Raw genomic sequence first — 18699 nt, 5'->3', positions numbered from 1 at the left:
TGCAGTACAGCAAAGGCTGCACCGCTTTACTTGGAAGAGCCCTACGGAACTACAGCGGCGAAGAGAGAGGACGCGACTTGTGTTCGTGTCGTTAACAGCGCGCTGGTTTTGTGTCTTCTCCGAAGTCACTGAGTTAAGTTTGCTGATGAGGACAAGACTGGTAGCGGTCTAAAAAAGGCGCGCTTTTGTGCAGGAGTGGCGCGTGGTGCCTGTAGGGATCGGAATTTAGCCCCAGCGTGCAGCGACGGCCGTGCGATTTGAATGAGAAGGGAGGTCGCGAACTGTTTTAACTTTTCGAAGGATTCGTCGCCATGCCTGACTGCCTCTGCGGGATACACAGTTTTAGCCGGGAAACATGCAAATGAGGCCGACCTTTTGTCTTTCGTAAGGAGGGCGCTGTTTCGCTACACATCGTTAGAGCACGGTCTTTTGTCTGCACCACCTCAGGCATTTTTGGTGTTCTTGCTTTTCTTCTTTTCTTGCGTGGTGCGCAGTCCTTCCTCGAAACCTTTCTTGATTACCTCTGTTTCCTTTATTCGAATATTCAGCTATTTACGTGACTAATTGTCTTCTTATAATTTGGTGCTTTTCCGGCTCTTCTTTCTTACGGAGGGGAACTGATGATGCATGATGTGTGCATTCCACATCATTGTGCCACTCGACTTAGTTTCTAAGCAAATGAAAATTTATTATTGTGGGGTGGAATTAACAAAGCTTTTTTTGTTATTAAATGCTACTTTTCATTGGCTGGCTGTATTCGAGCTAATATGTTCAGCATCATGATTGGCTATCATCTTCCCTTCTGAGCAATCTTAGAGTAAAAGAGTACCGTTAATAACCACCCTGAGTCTATTGTGCACATAAAAAATATAGACACCATACTTACTTGCTGCAGACTTGTCAAATGTTTTGAGGTGTTTCATTGTCTACTTGGCGGCGTTTTACGTGCCAGATATGTACCTTTGGAACGTAATACACGTTATATGGGGTGGTTTCTTTAGGAACCGAAATCAATACACGTGGGCCTGTATAATTGCCACTTACTGCGCTGTCTCTTGCACTCAGACATGTTGACCATTGTCGCGCCATTGTATTACCGATCTTTAGCGTGTTTATTTTTCCAGCTGTTCTTGTTGCTATTTCGTCTCCTTAGCTAGTATATGGCATAATCAGTTAAGCACAGCGTTCTTTGATCCTTGCTAATACACAAATGGCTAACGACATCAAACAGCCACCTTTCGTTGTCGTCAGGCTTCGTTCAAATAATATATTTGACATGCCAATTTTTTGAAAGATAACCAGAAAGTAAGACAAAGAAAGTCTCTCAAATAATAGCGGCGTATAATTTTTCATCCCGGAACAACAACTCTACAGGAAGCAAGCCATGATCGCCGCACGCGAAGAGCTTCTTCACATTAGAGGCTGTCTGCTCTGTTTTGGCAGCCCTGCCTTGTTCTTCCGCGTTTCTTTTTAAGCTACGCTCGCGCATAACGATGTGTGGTTCCTTGGTGGGCTCATATATGCGAGAAGGCGAAATCTTTATTCATGAAGACTCGCAAAAACATAAAAATAAGAATACTACAAGGGCAAAGCCCAAAGAAGAACTGCCAGGAAATAGCCGCGGAAGCATGACTTGTGGGCAGGTCAGTAAAATCCGGCAGCTGTAAAGCCGGGAGGCGCAGTCTATTAGTTTCCCGCTTCTGTAGTGCCGCATGCTTCAAGGAAAACGGCTGCTGTGCAACAAAAGCGTTCCATCGCGTTCTGCCGTCACTGCCGAAAGAACGTAAGAAGCCGTTGATATCTGCATCTTCCTCGGCACGAGAGTGCAGGCTTCGAGAACAACCAAGCGCGGCGAATTTTTTGAACGTCTAAAATGAAAGGCAAATTGACGGCCGCTCAGGAAGTGGGATTACTTTGTGAGAAAGTGTAAACGAAGGCGCGATTCTTCTGGCATGTCTCGCGTTCCTCGCGTTGTAGGAAGAAAAGAATGATTTTCGTTTTAATTCTTTTTCTTCGTCTCGCGATGCGGTGCCTTATTCCCACTGATCACCGAAAACGTTGAGTGAAAGCCGAGAAATTCCTGATGCATGGAGGTGCCAGTGTTGCGGGTGCCTATGTATTGCGTCTCATATACATGTTTATTCGCATCAGTTTGAAGAATATATACACTGCTTCTGTTCACGCTGCCGCCTCGTTTTCGACGAGGTTTTAAGATAGCCCTGCGCCCTACCTCGCCACTGGCTCGTGGAACTAGCTAGTCTGCTCTCTATATTTAAAGAAAGTCTGAAAAGCTAGAACAACGGCGGAAAGGAGGGCTTGTATCGGTTTGACCGAATCAATCACTGTAGCTGTTCGCCCTGTAGTTCAGTATTTTGGTGCACTCTTTGAAAGAAAAGCGTTGCTAAAAAGAAAAACAGCGTTTTTTTTTCCCCTTCATATCAGCTCCTCCGTCACACTGTACCGACGCCGAGCTCTCCGCCGACCCTCTGCAGGTTGCCGGCGTCGGTACAGTGTGAAGGAGGAGCAAACACGAAGGAAAAAAAAAACGCTGTTGGCGACTGTCGGCGGACCGAAATCGCTGTCGGGTCGGCCTAGTGTGAGTGAGCCTTAAGAGAATATACTGTGCGTGTGCCATATGTATTTTCTTGGTGCGTGCCCCTGTTGATCTTGGACTGCGTTGCGGCCTTGTGTGCATGTTGGGAACTCCTCGTAAGCGAACGCGTCTGGACTCGGCACAGTGTGTGGTGCAAGCTGTCCTCGTCTTTTCTCCATGCACGTTCCGGTGTGTTCTAGGGCTATAACTGGGCTTCATTTACTCGCTTATCTAACTATGCTTCAGATTTTTCAAACTTGTGGTGTTATTTCTTTCTTTAATGTTACATTATTATTATTATTATTATTATTATTATTATTATTATTATTATTATTATTATTATTATTATTATTATTATTATTATTATTATTATTATTATTATTATTATTATTATTATTATTATTATTATTTGCCGCTTTTGCCGTCCTGGAGCCATAGCCCAGCCCTCTCCAATATACCTCATCCCGCTCCTATAAAATATGATTTCTCGTAGAAGTAACGGCTGCCTCATCGAGTAATTTAGATAATGGATTAGGCAATGTTTAAAAATGTGGTGCAGCTGAAAAACCTGCTCATGTCACTGACCACGATAAGATCTCGTAGAAATTTTTCTTTGAAAGTTCACCGCTACCCGGCTATGCACAAATTTCAGCACAAGGAAACTTCGATGATTATGACATGAACTACGAAAAACTGATTTATATAACGGCAGAAGAGCATGGTTTTGTCATACTTGGGAATGTGCCATGGTAGCATCAGGTGAATGACTCACAACGTGGTAAACATGGCTCGTACAGGACACTTTAGGCGATAAATTATAATTCTTGCGTTATTATTATTTTCTTTTTCATTTTTAACGCCAACGAGCTGTTGAGCATTGTCCGTTTTGAATTTCAAGTTACTTCTAAAGCTTGAGCATGCGACTCCTCGTTTAGCTGCAAGTACGTGACCAATTCGACAAGCGCGCAACAAAGATCACGCTTAATTTTTTGCCAACCGCACCTACTCTTTCTTTCCTTCTAGCCAATAGGCCACAGCAACTAAGTTTATACGAGAACGGAATGTAAAAAAATTTATCTCCGGCGCCCTGGGTTATTAGCGAGCCTATCAAACGAGTCATAGACGGCACGGGCTCTTTGGTGTAACCTAACTACATTGTACCTACTAGGCGTGTGTACTGCCTCTTGGCCATCTCGAACGCCTCGAATATTCGTCGGCGAAGGCAAACACACCATTGCTCTTTGATTTCTGCTTCCTCGACAGCTGTGCAACGAACGGGTTGCTTCGAGCTCGTAATTACGCCTCGAGCGCGATCGCTGCAACGAATTCCCCCCCCCCCCCCCCCCCCCCCAGTCCAGTCGCAACGATGCTCTGATTTGGCATGCGCACAAGCACTGCCGGCTTTCTCGCTAACCTTTCACCGCGGCGCTCTTTTCCTTTGTTTCTTTCTTTTTCTCTGCACATCTTAAAGCTGTGAGGGGCTTTGGAGGCAGCGAAAAAAAAAGCAAGACGGAGAAAGCGAACGCAGGTCACACACAGGAAGTGAGCGCTGTTTGATCAAGAGGTCACAATTAGGATTCCCCCCTCAGCGCTCGCGCGCCAGACGAAGCTTCCTCGAAGGCACGTCGAGATTACCGACGCCCTCGGCTCGGCACTTTTCCTTTCAGACGCCGGCATCTGTTGCATCTGCGAACGGCGAACGCGTAACAGAAAACGCGGCCGAAAGACAGTGGCCATGCGCGCACGTTTCGTCAGTTTGGGGCCACCTCTCTCGCGGTTGCCATTGCAGTGCCGGCCCACGCCTTGTGCTTTCTTTCTTCCGCTGTTGTCTTTTATGACTGTGTTCCGGAAGTGTTTCGATTTCGAGCCTACGTTTAGTGCTCTTGTGTTGACAAGCATCGGGCTAAAGGGAACCTCTGCCGCTTGGAAGTGACAGTCAGCACGCCTTTTTATCATTTAACGCTAATACTCGGTTGCGTACGTATACCTTTATTTATGTTGTTTCGAGCCGCTCTTGCTGGCTCAGTGTTCACTCAGCTAACGTGAATGTGGTGTGAGATGTAACACTTGACCGTAATGTAGGGTATGTTGACAGCGAGTAAAACAACACTGCATACTGCAGCAATGTATCACTGCACTAGTTGTCTCCGTAATATGGGAAGTATAATTTATTTTACTTAGGCTTTTCAGCTGTTCACTCACTCCTTTTTGTGTCGTTCTTGTTGTTCTTGTCAAATTCTTCCAACTTTCTAAAGTCATTTTTATATTTTATATAATTTATTGAACAAACATCAACATATACATTAGCGTATGCAACATCATTGCGAAGACTACAGATAAATTGATCAAGAGTCATCTATGCTGCTGTTCATAGCGTCAATTTCGTTGCTTCTTTCTACAACAAGCCGTGTGCTGCTGAGGACTGCTGCATTCTGACATATAAATAAACATGAACACCAAGAAAAGATGTCTTCGGCGTTTTAGTGGGCCGAGCCTGTCCTCTAAGCTTCGTTGGAGAAAGTGCATTGAGTGGTCAAGGTTTCTTTACACAGCGCCACAAATCGCAAAGCAAAAGTCATTCCTAATTGTCTCGGCAGAAAGACTGACGCTTATTGTCTGCGAGGCAAAAATAGACGACAGCATAGCCTTGAGCACGTGACATCGGTAGCGGTCGGTGGGAGCGCACGTGGAGAAAGTGTTTGTGTAAGGTTATATACAGTGATGCCGGGAGTCACGGTAGATCTTTTTCGCATTATAGAATGGCCGCCTTGAGGCAATGAACTTTTTGCAGCATGCGCAAGGAAGCCCGAAGGACGTGTAGGTGATCCAGAAGGTAGACCGGCATCTTCCCTTCCCAGCGGGACGACGACCTTGGGACCTGAAACAGCGACGTGCCTACTAAAACCAGGCACAACTGTGAAAGCTACAACTAACGCTGTAGATAATCATAGATTAAATATTACGTAACTATTTGCACGCGTAAATGGTTCGTGTCTGGCCGACGTTAGTGGGCTGGTGAAACACGTTAGCGAGACAGCGCGATAGATTGTAGTGAACAGCGTGAGATTATAGCTTCGAGAGTCGATAACCACGATCACCAGGCATCTTCTGCAGCTCCCAAAGCGCTGCACGGTTTTGTTGAGGCAAAACATCCGAGTCGGCGTCGTCACAGTCGGACCAGCGGCCGGGGTCGGACACTTCAAAGGCGTCGACACAGCGACTCGACGCGGCTGTTAAACGGCTCGCGGAGTACACGAAATGCAGAGAAGGAAAGAAGCTATAGACGCCGTTTGCTTTCGCTTAGTGCCCGACGCGGCGCGCTCTGCGTCCAAAGCCACGGTCGGCACTCGGGAGCACGCTCCGCCGTGTGCCGCGGAATGCGCATATGCGATCGGCGGCTTTCCTCTTCCTCGACCCACGATGCACTCTTCATCTCGGCGGACGCACCGCTGTATAGGAAGCGATGCGCCCTCCGAATCTGCCGCCAGGAAATCGGACCTTTTCTCTCGCTCAATGTTTGCGGCTGCGGGCAAACCACGGATGCGGCGAAACACTTTCTTTCCTCGTCCGCGGCCTCCCTCGTATCTCCGATGCCGCTGCGACCCCGCTTCACGCGCTGTCGCGGCAGGGCTGCAGCCGAGCGGCCTTGGATGAAGGGCTCAGAATCCAGGAGGAAAGCGGTCTCCCGAGAGAGCACTGTCATCGCACGCGCGAAGAGCGCCGGCGCGAATGGTTCGCATTGGTGCGTGCATGTGTGAGTGTGTCACGCAGCCGTGTCGCCGTGTTCGTGGCACGCTCCCGCCTCTCGACAAGCGCGCTTTTCGGCCCAAGGAGCGCCACAGCGGGTGGCGCTTTCTTTGAGACCGTCTCAGATCGTCGGGAGTTGTTTGTTTCCACCTCGTTGCGCGTCGTGTCGCCTGTGCGGAGGAGTGTATCGGAATCGAAGATCTTTTACGGCGGCCGCACAGAGGTTGCGAACGTTCTCGGATCGTCCTTTCTTTTGTGCGTGCTGATATCTTTCAGACGGGCAGAGAGGGATGCATGGAACGGCTTTCGGCATGGAAGGAGCATATGTCCCTATTCCGCTCCGTTGAGTTCCTGCTTACCAACCGTGTGGGAATGTAGGGGCTCGCGGGGCAAAGTTATGACTCCCTATCTCGAAACAAGACTTAAGAAGTACTTGTCTACACTTGATCGGTGACATAACACGCCCGCCTGACAAAGTTATTTATTTTCCTTCTTTTACATTTTCTGTTCTTCGTAGTTATATGCAGGTGTTCATGACGCCTGAAGAACTTTTCCCTTACATTTCCGTAATAGTCTTTTCTTCTTTCATTCCAATCAATAATTTGTGGGTGTAGCGTGAGAGATATGGAGCAGAAGAGAAAACAGAGAGGTTAAGCACACGAAATTTTTCGGTTTGCTACCCTGCGCTGTCGTGTGTGTGGGTAGGGGTGCATCTCATCGGAAAATTGGAACAATCTTCAATGACACGAGTGTAGTTGTCTTAACCAGAGGATTGCGTTGTCATAATCGCTACCGGCCACGACGCCGGCACTAACGGTCGTGCCGGAATGTACGGGTGTTCTACCTGTTTTGAAGCCAATATAATATCTTTTTTCTGGCCGGTACAGGATCGGATAAGGTCAACAGAAATATAAACTGTGCTTAAGACGCCTGTAGCCGGACGTTTTTCTGAGAATTCAAGCTCCGCGGAGTGTAGCAAGAGCAGTGCAAGGACGAAATTCATTCACCGAAAGCGTGAGAGGGCGCCAGATTGGATCAAGGAAGAGCCTCGTCTAAATACGGGGCACGCTGCCACCGAGAGATAGCCCACGCCACCGGGGAGCGTCAACTCTGCACGAAGAGAGCAGCGAACGTGTGTTCCAGAAGTGGACGCTTTCCGCACGCCGCAGAACGAGGCGGAACGGCAGGTGCTTCTCTGTAGAGCAGTCTCCACCCGGCGCAGCCGGGCGCCAAAAGATGTCCGCAGCTGATAGGCCTTACAACAACTGGATGCGAGGGGGGCTCTCTTCGCCCCTTCTTTGCATGTCGTCCCACACTTTGCCCTACAACAGGAACAGAAGCGGCGGCGACCATTCCCCGGGAGAAAAAAAGAAAAGCGTAATCGGGAATGGGGGGGACGGTATACGACGCGCTCATAAATCGCGACACCGGCGGGTATGGAGCGTAAGAGCCGACTCGTACTTCGCGTTTTGCTTCCTCGCAGCGTGAGCAGTGCCCAGCTATAGCCCACTCGGGAACACACTGTCCGGCGCCACGGTCGACGCTATTCTGGGCAGCAGCAGCAACCGAATAGCGGACGAATTGTAACGTTTAGAGGCAGCGCGCGCACACACGCACCTTTTGTTTCATTGTGCTCTCTCTCTCCCAGCTCACCGCCGCCGTCGCGCCAACCCCCGCCCTCCCCTCAACTCGGCTCACGTTATTCCCTGTACGCCGCTTCAAGAGAAACTGCTCCTTTCGGTCGCCCCTTCGTCCGAGAACTACGGTGAAATATAAAAAATAAATAGAAAAACAGCTGCTACCAGCATTTAGAATACGAAATTCGCGCAGAGACCGCCTCCCGTCGACCGTGTGTGTACGCGCCTAAATATAGCATCGTCATCGCCACGCAGTGAAGGGAAGCCGTGGAAAAGGAGGAAGAGAGAGAAACAGATTTTAAAATCTCAAAATGTGACATCCCGCTTGTGGGCTCGTTCTCCACCCTCAACATCCACCCCCTCCCCCTCTCCTTTTTCTTTTCATCTGTATAGATACTCCTTGTGTGCCTTAGTATGATTATCGGTCCTTTATTTTTGGTTTCAGTCGTCGCGTAACGTTCCTACCGTCATTGCAATTACAACCGCCACCATCGACATGGACACAGAGTCCTAGGATCGCATTTAGCAAAACGAAAATTGTTTGCCTCATTTCCCTTCCCTCTCTTCCTCGCTGATCTTTTTTTCCGCTTGATGTTCGTGCCTCCACGCTCTACATCCAATAGCGATGTGACTTCGTTTCACCCAGGTCTCCCCTCATGAACGTTTGTACATCCTCGCGCAGCGGTCCGCATGGCCTCCACATTTTCTTTTCTTTTATATTTTTGGGTTTGTCTGTGTTTGCCTCTTCTTTTATAACGTGCGCATCGCCTTTTCCGGGCGCACTGTCTACGGCGGGACCCGTATCATTTCTTCTTCGCTTTCATTCCGCAATCTTCTCTCGCCCTCTTGCTCTACATTTAATGGCAACGACTCGTTTTCACCCATGTCTCCCTCACCACCACCCTCGGCGCGGTTCGCAGACCCGACTCTTGCGTTTTCCATCATTCTCCCTTTACAACACGCACTTTGTCTTTCCGGGCGCACCGTGGATGCGGCGGAGGCAGGCGGCGGTGAACGTGGGCGCTGATGGCTCCCTCGTGGTGCCCTCAACAATGGCCGGTTTTCGGTGCTGCGCCCTAGACAAGCGGCGTGAGCCGTAATTTAGGGCCGCGGCTACACATGAAGGAAGCGCCATTCACGGCCGCCATTGTCCGTTTCCTCCGCAGCGGCCCGCCTCGACCCCGTGCTCGAGAGCACGGTCTGTTTTGAATCGCTCCCGAGTCATTGCATGGGGACGCGGCGAGCGCCTTTCCTGGCACGCTGGCTCCTTCGTAAGTGTAGTCACCATTTCACTGAAGAACAAGCGTGGATGTAGTGATAGAAATATGCACATCTGTACGCACGCGCACACGCACACTCTACGCACACGCGCACGCACATAAACATGCGCACGCGCACACATGCTCGAATGCACTCGCACACGCCCGTACACCAACTTACACATACACGCACGCGCAGACACAGACAAACGCGAAACGATGCGGTATCAAACACGAGTGAAAACAAGTATACGGTATAGTCCGTTCAGTGTCGAACACTTGTCTAATTAGCGTCTCCGTATTGTCGCAATTCTGTTCTCGTGTACCCCTCGCGCATGAACTACATATCGTCATGTATTAAAATTTACAAAATATATCCTTTATATCTGTTTTACTAGAGCAATAATTACGTACAGATAGAATGAAGTGTCATTGTTTATAATATTGAAAGTAGCTGATGAAAGAATGCTATTTCACATTGACTGAGCTGTTCGCAATTCGTATACTGATTTTCAGGTGGAATAACGCCCTTGGCACATGGATACATCATACAATGTACACAACGTACACAATTTCACATAATGTCCCACAAGCACCCCGCCCGCCTTCTACGTCCTGCGCAGTGGTCAAAAGAATTTTCAAGAATGTTATAATCAAACTGTTTAACGCCATGTGTACCGCAGCTTGCGTACACCCATCAACAGTAGCATGACGTGCAGTGATCTTACTAATGCTACGTGAAAGTGACACTTGAAAACTGATAACCTCACGTTTACTTTTCTCGATATCAATGATTTTTTCGTACCAGTAGTGACCTATTTAGCTGCCAGTCAAAGGAATATTAGCAGGCATTACCTCAGACTTTATGGCACAAACATTGTCTGTTTTCTTTTCCTGCATATAGAGGGTTTTGTAACGTTATTGCATTTGAATCACACATTTTATAGTGTTGCTTTCAACCTCTATATGATGACTTCAGCATGTTTCGAGCAGTCAGCGGGACTACTGAAGTGAAAAGGTATCAACATAGGTTCCAAGAGACATGTCCGAATCGACTTTAAGCGAAGGTTCGTTGAAGGGGTTAATTTACAACCTGTACAATTAATGACGATGCATACAATTATGTTTAGTATCATCGCATGCCGAGTGAAACATCATGCAACTTTTAGTTTATCCGCCACAAAGGTCGTAACTTTAATATCATGAAATTTTTATATGTACGCACTACACCGCTCACAAGCTGGGCCGAAATTAAAACACCACCTCAGGTGAACGCACAGCCTGAGACGCCTACACGGCGATGTCACGAGGGCGGAGCCGATGTGTGACGTGTGCAGAGTACTGGACCAGTAGGACAATTGTCCACTATCAGATCTAAAAGCTTTAGGTCAATGCTCCGAAAGAAGATCCACGTCGAAGGCCTTACTCGCGTTATTAAGGTTCCTGAGGTCTACGGCGCTTCACGACAGACTCTAAGAATGCCGCCCCCTACCGCTCTGTAGTGTACGCGCTTTGTTCGTGCTTGTCTCTCTTTCTTTCTATCTCCCCCTTCCACTCTGTTTCTCTTTTTATCCCCCTTAACCTTTCCCCCTGCGCAGAGTAGCCAACCGGAACTACCTCTGGTTAACCTCCCTGCCTTTCTCTGCATTATCTTATCTCTCTCTCGCCGAGGTAGGAGTGGTGATATTATGCAAAGAGAAATACGACACACATCGAACTATATCGAAGTATTCTGTACTTGTGTCACAGTGGCACATATCAATTCCGAAGGATTGCCCAAAAGCAGACATACATCCAGTAGCACATACCGAATTGATGAATATATGGAAATCAAATAAATCGAAGAATCTACTGCATATGAAGTGTCATTTCATGAACAGATTGATCTGGTGTGGGGATACCTGTGCCCCGAAATTATTTTTTCATGCAGAATTTCTTTTTCTTGTTTCTTCTTTCTTTTTATTGTTACAAAAAATGCGGGTGTGCTTATTCGCCCTACGTTATCGGTGAGCGTACGAGGGCTATACGGGCTGATCACGTCTAAGTTTTATGGAATTTTAAAAAAAGCGCCTGTGGCAGGTAGCATAATTGCTGTCCTTGAGCTGAATTATTCGACGAGGCCGACATTACTAGCTCGAGAACTCGAAATGCATATTCGACTAATTATTGAAAATTCACTAATTAACTTCCTAATTATTTAGTTTACTGCCAATATTGCAATTTACGAATTGTAGCCGTTAATCTTGCAGGACGTATCCACTTGAAATAAATTTACAGAATGGCGTCAGTTTCTAGATATTATTTCCCAAAGTGTGGGACGCAATACATGGGCGTTCCAGTTACTTTTGTGCTTATATAGAGGAAAGAATGTCTTGTTTAAAAGCAAGTGGAACAACAGTTCATTTTTACGTCGAGTTTGATGGTGCATATCGAAAAACTGGCATACGCCTTGTAAGCTCACCGGTTACAATTCGTAAATTGCAGTACACGCCTTATAGTAATTACTTCTGAAAATAATTACTGATTTGTTTGTTAAATAGTTCAATCGCTATTTCGAGTTTCCGTGCAAGCAATATCCGCCTCTCTGAATAATCTAGCTCGAGGACTCGAAGTTCGTTGTCTGCAACAAACGCAGTAAGACATAAAAATGATCGCCCGGTATATACGTAGGTATATATATATAGAGCTTGCCGCACGTAACTCGAGTCAAGCAAAAAAAAAAAAAAATGTGCAAACGCCACGTAGCTGGAAACAACCAAGGTAATGTTTATTGCTTCCGCTTGGAGATACTCAGATTACTTTTTTCATTCCGCGTAATAAAATATGCAGTCCTATTTAATTAATCACCATCTCGTTTCTTATAAGTATATGAAAACTGTCAATGACAATATTGTAGAGCAACATGAAAAAGCTAAGCGGTAGCTTTCTTTTGCTCGATACGTGCTGCATAAAAGTGTTTTTCCGAGCGTGAAAGCAGCCCACGAATACACGCAAAGTGCCTCGAGCGGCAAATGGCTCGGCAATATTGCATGTATTTACAGGCTTCTTTCACGCTCGGAAAAACACTCTTATGTAGCACGTTTCGAGCAAAAGAAAGCTGCATAAGGAGTTTTTCATGTTGCTCTACAATTTTGTCACTGACGCTTTTAATCTAAATATAATATTTTAGAAGGTCATTCATTAATTTATTCGAATTATTTAATCAAGCGGAATGAAAGAAAAAGTAATCCGAGTATCAAGCGACGGCCCTTGGTTCTGTCCAGCTACATGGCATTTGCATATTTTCAATGTTTGGCTCAGGTTACATGGGGTACCGTGTATTTACGAGGAACGTTCCGAAAGTAAGTTTCTTCATTCTTTGGGAAGAAAATATGGTGTACTACACCGGGTGAAATAAACAATCGCCATAAGAATGCACGCCCGTTGCTGCTTCAACGACGGAAGGAGCGTCAACGGAGGAGGAAAGACGCACGCGCAGAGCACCGAAGAAGAGTAGCAGCAGACCGGCGTGCCCGAGGTTATTCGAGGACAAATCACGATAGCAGGCAGACGTGTGCTGACTACGTGGTCACCATTGGAAGTGCGTGCTGTTATCCTGCATGAATGGGCACGTGGGACTAGTACACGCGTCCGTCATCCATGAACTCCTACAGATCGTGTATGGAGAAGAAGTCATGCCTCAAGCCTTGCATCGCAGGGCACCAAGATTTACCAGAGTGGTTTCTTCAAACCGATTACACGCTATGACCAATTTCTCAATGTCGGTGGCGACTATGTGGAAGAATAGTGCAAGGTGTACAGTTCATGATGCCGTGATGTTTTTTTTTTTTTTTTGAAGTAAAGTTCCCCTGTGACTATAAATGACTAAACTTACTTTCCGAACATCCCTCGTATATATATATATATATATATATATATAGCGAATAAGCTAGTGCAAGAAAGGAGTAATTGGAGATCGAGTTCGTCCTCCAGAGAGATATCAAAACATGATGATGATGATGATGATGTACCGGTCAACATATTCGCCGTTATAAGGACCGATCCGCAGCCCCTCCCAACCCGAGAATATAGGGAGGAAAAACGACGCTTTGAGATGGAGAGATGGAAAGCGTAAGTGGTTCCACAAATACAGTTCGTGGCGTGTCGTCTTTCTTCCCACTTTACGTTTTATGCTGTATAGTTATCAACACGAACAGACCCATTCGTGTCGGTGAAACGTCATCGGTCTGATTTGATGAACCTCTTTGACGCCGACTTGTGTCGCTGGGCATGTGGCGCTCTTCAATAACGATCCTTTAAAATTTATCCGCTGCTGGACGGAATCGAACCCGCGTCATATACATTTAGACAATCTTGTCTGAGTGTATATTGTCTGAAAGCACTCGTCCTGTCTTTGTGTCCTCCCCTCTCTGCGATCGCGTTTTCGGAGCCAAATTCATTATTTTCTTTATAAAATTTCACACACACGCCACACGCGGACTTCACGGCGGCGCCGCTGGATAGCGCACCGTATCCAGTGGGAAACACAGAGCGGAGCCCAGCTGCATACAGGCCTCATACATGGTGCTTTTCGGCGTTGTCAAAACGGTGTGTCGCTACATGGCCTCTATGCTGCTAACCCTATTATAGCGTTGACATTCATCGTGAGATAGGCTCTGCAGGAATTTTATATTGCTGCTATTATTTTTGAAGTTCAAATCCGATTTCCCCTGCACATGCGCGCTCTGATACGTGAGTGCCTCCGCACAGGCCATATAGAGGTACTGAAACGAAGGCGCCGACATCTCGTTGCCACCCACGTTATATGGCAGCGAGCGCGGACGCTGGGCGAAATGTGTGTCTGTGCAGCTGTGCACGTCAATCCCTCTCGACGGGAGCTGAGGACTCGTATGCACTTGTTTGCGTTTTATTCGTCTCTGTTTACGGTGGGAAATGTGTGTTGCACCGCACTGCTGTGCAGTGACTGGCTTCAGTCATTCGGGACAGTCTTCGCGAAGCTCTTGGGTTCGCTCCTTCTGACAATGGTAGGCCGGAGAACGGCTGTTCCAGCTCCCGCGAAGGGGGATTGATAAAGGTGGCTGAAGGGGTGAGAAGAAGGGGTTGGGGGAGGGGGTTGGTCATACCATCATGCCATTTGTATGACGCGAACACGGCGGTGGGCATCTAAATTTGAGCGCTAGCACTCCTCTGTTTGTGTTCCAGTCCACGTGTCAGTCATCGTCTGTAGAAGCTGCACGCTGCAGCACCCACGCGTTGCTGAAAAGGCTTGTGGTGGTTTTGAGAACCGTCGTAGACAACGCTCTGGTTGACATGTAATAGCATCCCGCGCTGGAGTTTGTGTGCGTGCGTGCATGTGTGTGTGTGTGTGTGTGTGTGTGTGTGTGTTTGTGTGTGTGCGTGCGTGCGTGTGCGTGTGCGTGTGCGTGCGTGCGTGCGTGTGCGTGCGTGCGTGTGTGTGTGTGCGTGCGTGTGTGTGTGTGTGTGTGTGTGTGTGTGTGTGTGTGTGTGTGTGTGTGTGTATTGCCCGCCAGAATTTGGGACAAGTAAGAAAGCTCAGTAGTCTGCATAAATAAATATTATCTCTCATTGTAGTCATCGCCTCCTGAAGGATAGTGCTGGTGGATTGATAGTTGGTCCTTAGAATTCCCTTATACGCATGGAACTGTTTTAGTTGAAGTACTAAAAAGAAGACACACATCCATTAGCGACAATTTCTTAGACAAGTTCTGTGAAAAAAAAATGTAACGCCTTCCGAGAAAGTAGTCTTTTCCCCATACCTTATCGCATGCAGCCACTGACCAGTAAAATCATAGAGAAGAAGAGAGAACGAAGTGTGTTGTAGTCGTTACAGAAAGCATACCTACTTACTCCGTATACCTATAGAATAGTAGAAAGAAAATGCTTATAAGTAATACACCTCTAAGTAGTATACCTATGAGTAGCAAATCATATACGTATAATGTAGAAGAAATTATACCTACTGACTTTTTCTACGCCAGTGCGATAGTAAAAAGCTGCACCACAAAAACATAAACTGATAGATTCCAAGTACCGAAAGGGTGACATACATGATAGCAGCTAGGTGGGGATTCTGTCGCAAATGAACCATCTATTTCGGTGTGCAAATATTGTCGCAAATAGGACAGAACACTTTTATAGCGAACAAACCCACACGTTACGGTGCAGAGAGAAAGCAGCACGAGTGCCGTGACATACGGAGACCAAGGCTCCTAAATGGGATCCAGATGTAATCCTTTTGACGCGAGCAAGTGCTCCAACTCGCCAGAAAAGAAAAAGCTCCGCTAGCTTAGGACTCCCTACAGTAGGCGCCCTCCGAGAAACGGGGATGATCGTTTTTCTCATGGCTAGGGCAGCTCGTATCGGTTTCCTTTCTATTTTCTCCTCCAGGGCAAATTGCCAATGTTGCATCACGGGACTTGGATAAGAAGTGCTGCACATCGATGTCCCCATTTTACATCTTCCGCTTTATCCTTTATTAACCAGATGTCTGCGACTTTGTTATCGTCTTTCATTCCCGCTTTGTAGTTAAAGGTTTTACCGCTTAGCGCTTGTTTTCGTGCAGCCTACACGAACTGCTACACCATAGCAAGTTACGTCACCTTCTTTTGCGTTGTTTCTTTTTCTACCATAGGGAAGAGGCATTGACGGCACCTTAGAAGCCCCCAACTTATGGGAAAGACAGCTGGTTAGTAGCTTATCAAGTAAGCTTACCAGTCAGATCGCACAGTTCAAAGTGTTTACTATCAGCATTACTTCGCGTAGACAATAAAATGTAATAGCGCATGCACAAAACGTAACTACGCTGCTGATGACGTCGACCAAAGAAACGTAAAGCGATTTCGGAGCCCCGCCCTATCTCCTCCGAAAACTGCCCACAACACTCGATCTCCATTGTTCGTTGAACAAACAAAGAAACAATGGACAATGCGCGATAAACAAAAGTCAGTAGTGCAAAGTGATAAGGTTTCTAACGCACGACCATTATTTTTGACTGTTTCATCTTGAAGTTTTCTTTAAAATTTCTTGCGTGGTTCATTGCGTTCTTGTTCTTATAGATACATTTTAAAAGGAGGGTTTCTAGATGCCGGATGCGAATGACGTTGCACTCGGCTAGAAGAGTAATGCTATCTCTTTGCTCGCAAAGCTAGCTAGTTCAACCACGTGTCCGATGAAGCGCTGTGCAAAGAAGGAGCAGAACAGCAAACAGCATTTACGCTCTCCGTGCGCGATCACCGAAGCGCATTTGGGCGCAGGGCCGGAGACCGCCTCGGCTAACTCTCGCGTCGCCTTGTATATTCGGCCGCTCGTTGCATGCCGTTATCGATGTTGAAACAGAGCAACGTATGTCACCTGATGCTTTTGAGTAATTGTTTAAATATGATCGTGCGGGGTGATGGATGAAAACGAAAATGGAGATGATTGAGCTACTAATGAAAAGGACACATCGAAATATCAAGAAGCAGGATAGACGCCGACCGAGGTGACAAAAAAGTTAATGTGAACAAGGCTCCCACCTAGAGACCGTAATGTCAAGTATATGATTTTTTTTTGCCTTGGTTGGACTATGTTTTGTTTCTTCATAAGGTATTTCCCACCAGACGCGATTTTTTTAGACTGCACAATTCAAGAACCATGCAGAAATACGCATGGACAGAAGAACACTTTCTCGTCCGTGGCGCAAAGGAACACGGGAGCAGAAAAAAATAATTGAGTAACAGATTAAAAAAAATCAGAGCAACATAATAATGGTATCACAAAGCTTTCAAAAGATGAAGCGCTAACAGAGACAGCACACTAAGAAAGAGCAAAGAGAGGAAACGCTTTGTTCTGTCTTTGTTCTTTCTTAGTGGGCTGTATCTGTTGGCGCTTCATCTTTTAAAAGCTTGAAGCAACTAGCCCCACGACGTGTTTTACTGTAATAACGGTATCGCTACCAAATTTACGGTTAATAAGATTTTTTTCAAGCAGTTCTGGGAAGAGATGGCATTGGCATGTGCAATATTGTTAAGACTCTTTTGAGTGCAGTCATACGCACAATGAATTGAGCTGGGAACAAATGAAAAGGAGACGCCATAATAATTGCACGTCTGTTGGTCAACCCAAGAAACAAAGATACTGTGATAAGATTTTGTTACTTTGCTCAATGTTCTTATTCCCTTACTTTTTTCTTGTGACACCCTGTGGAATATATATATATATATATATATATATATATATATATATATATATATATATATATATAGATAGATAGATATGATAAGCAATGTTCCCTCATTTTTCTTTGAGGGAAGTTGCTCAAGCTAAGAATTGAACAATAATTGTAGAAGCAACGACGGTACAACATTTCGTCACTTGCCACAGACAAATAATCGAGCTCTGTCAAGGGACATCCCAGTCAATCTGCAAGCAACCTTCTTCGGCTTGACGTTATGTGGCTTTACTTTGTTAACACTTTACCTCCCCTTCCTCTCTCTCCCCAGTGTAGGGTAGCAAACTGGATCTTCTCGTCTGGTTAACCTCCCTGCCTTTCCCCTTTCCTCTGTCTCTCTCTCTGCTACTGCAGATTCCAGTTTTTAAGAAAATCTGAATTTTCACGCTGAAATATCGAATGGGACTTTTCGCGCATTATGTAATATCTGCCACTCCATGTAGCTTATAAGGAAATATAATATATAATATAATATATAATATAATATTACATATTATATATATATATATATATATATATATATATATATATATATATATATATATATATATATATATATATATATATATATAATATATATATATAAGGAATATGAAAAGGAATATAAAACCCCTAACCAGATTTCACCTTATATGGGTAGCCAGTCATGAGGGAATCAAGGGAAACGAAGAGGCTGACAGAGTAGCTCGTGCGCATGCTACACACCACGGGTGCTCACAGGACGCCTCTGAAGACCTGATACCGATTGACCAGAACTACTCTGCAATTTTAAACTACCACAGAGGAAATAGAATGAAACTACCACCCCCAGATAAGAACCTCAGTAAGGAAGAACAGGTTATATGGAGAAAGCTGCAAACGTATACATATAACAACCTGCACATTCTACATAAAATTCACCCTGAAAGATATGCGGACGCATGCCCATGGTGCGGAGCCACGCCAACCTTAGACCACATCTCATGGGCATGCACGGCATATACACAAAAGACAAACACAGAAATTACGGATCATACACAATGGGAGGCGGCGCTGTCCAGCTCACAGGAAGAGGTCCAAAGGGCCATCATCCGACAAGCAAGACGGCGTGCGGAAGCCAGTGGGGCCCTTGTCTAGGTGCTCCAACCATTGAGCGTTTTATTCTTCAATAAAGTTGTTCTATCTATCTCCTCTGGTTAACCTCCCTGCCTTCCCCTTTCCTCTGTCTCTCTTTCTGCTATTGCAGATTCCAGT

The 18699-nt window shown here is 46.1% G+C and overlaps 1 long non-coding RNA gene across 1 annotated transcript in view; it reads left to right on the top strand.

Moving 5' to 3' along the window:
• Positions 1-18699, top strand: part of LOC142584457 (uncharacterized) — a 178128-nt gene that overhangs the window by 1200 nt on the left and 158229 nt on the right. The gene's annotated exons all lie outside the window — the stretch shown is intronic.

Source organism: Dermacentor variabilis, chromosome 6 (assembly GCF_050947875.1).
Source record: "Dermacentor variabilis isolate Ectoservices chromosome 6, ASM5094787v1, whole genome shotgun sequence".
Lineage (NCBI taxonomy): Eukaryota > Metazoa > Arthropoda > Arachnida > Ixodida > Ixodidae > Dermacentor > Dermacentor variabilis.
Note: the sequence above shows the minus strand (reverse complement) of the source record. Positions and strands in the feature narration are given on the sequence as shown.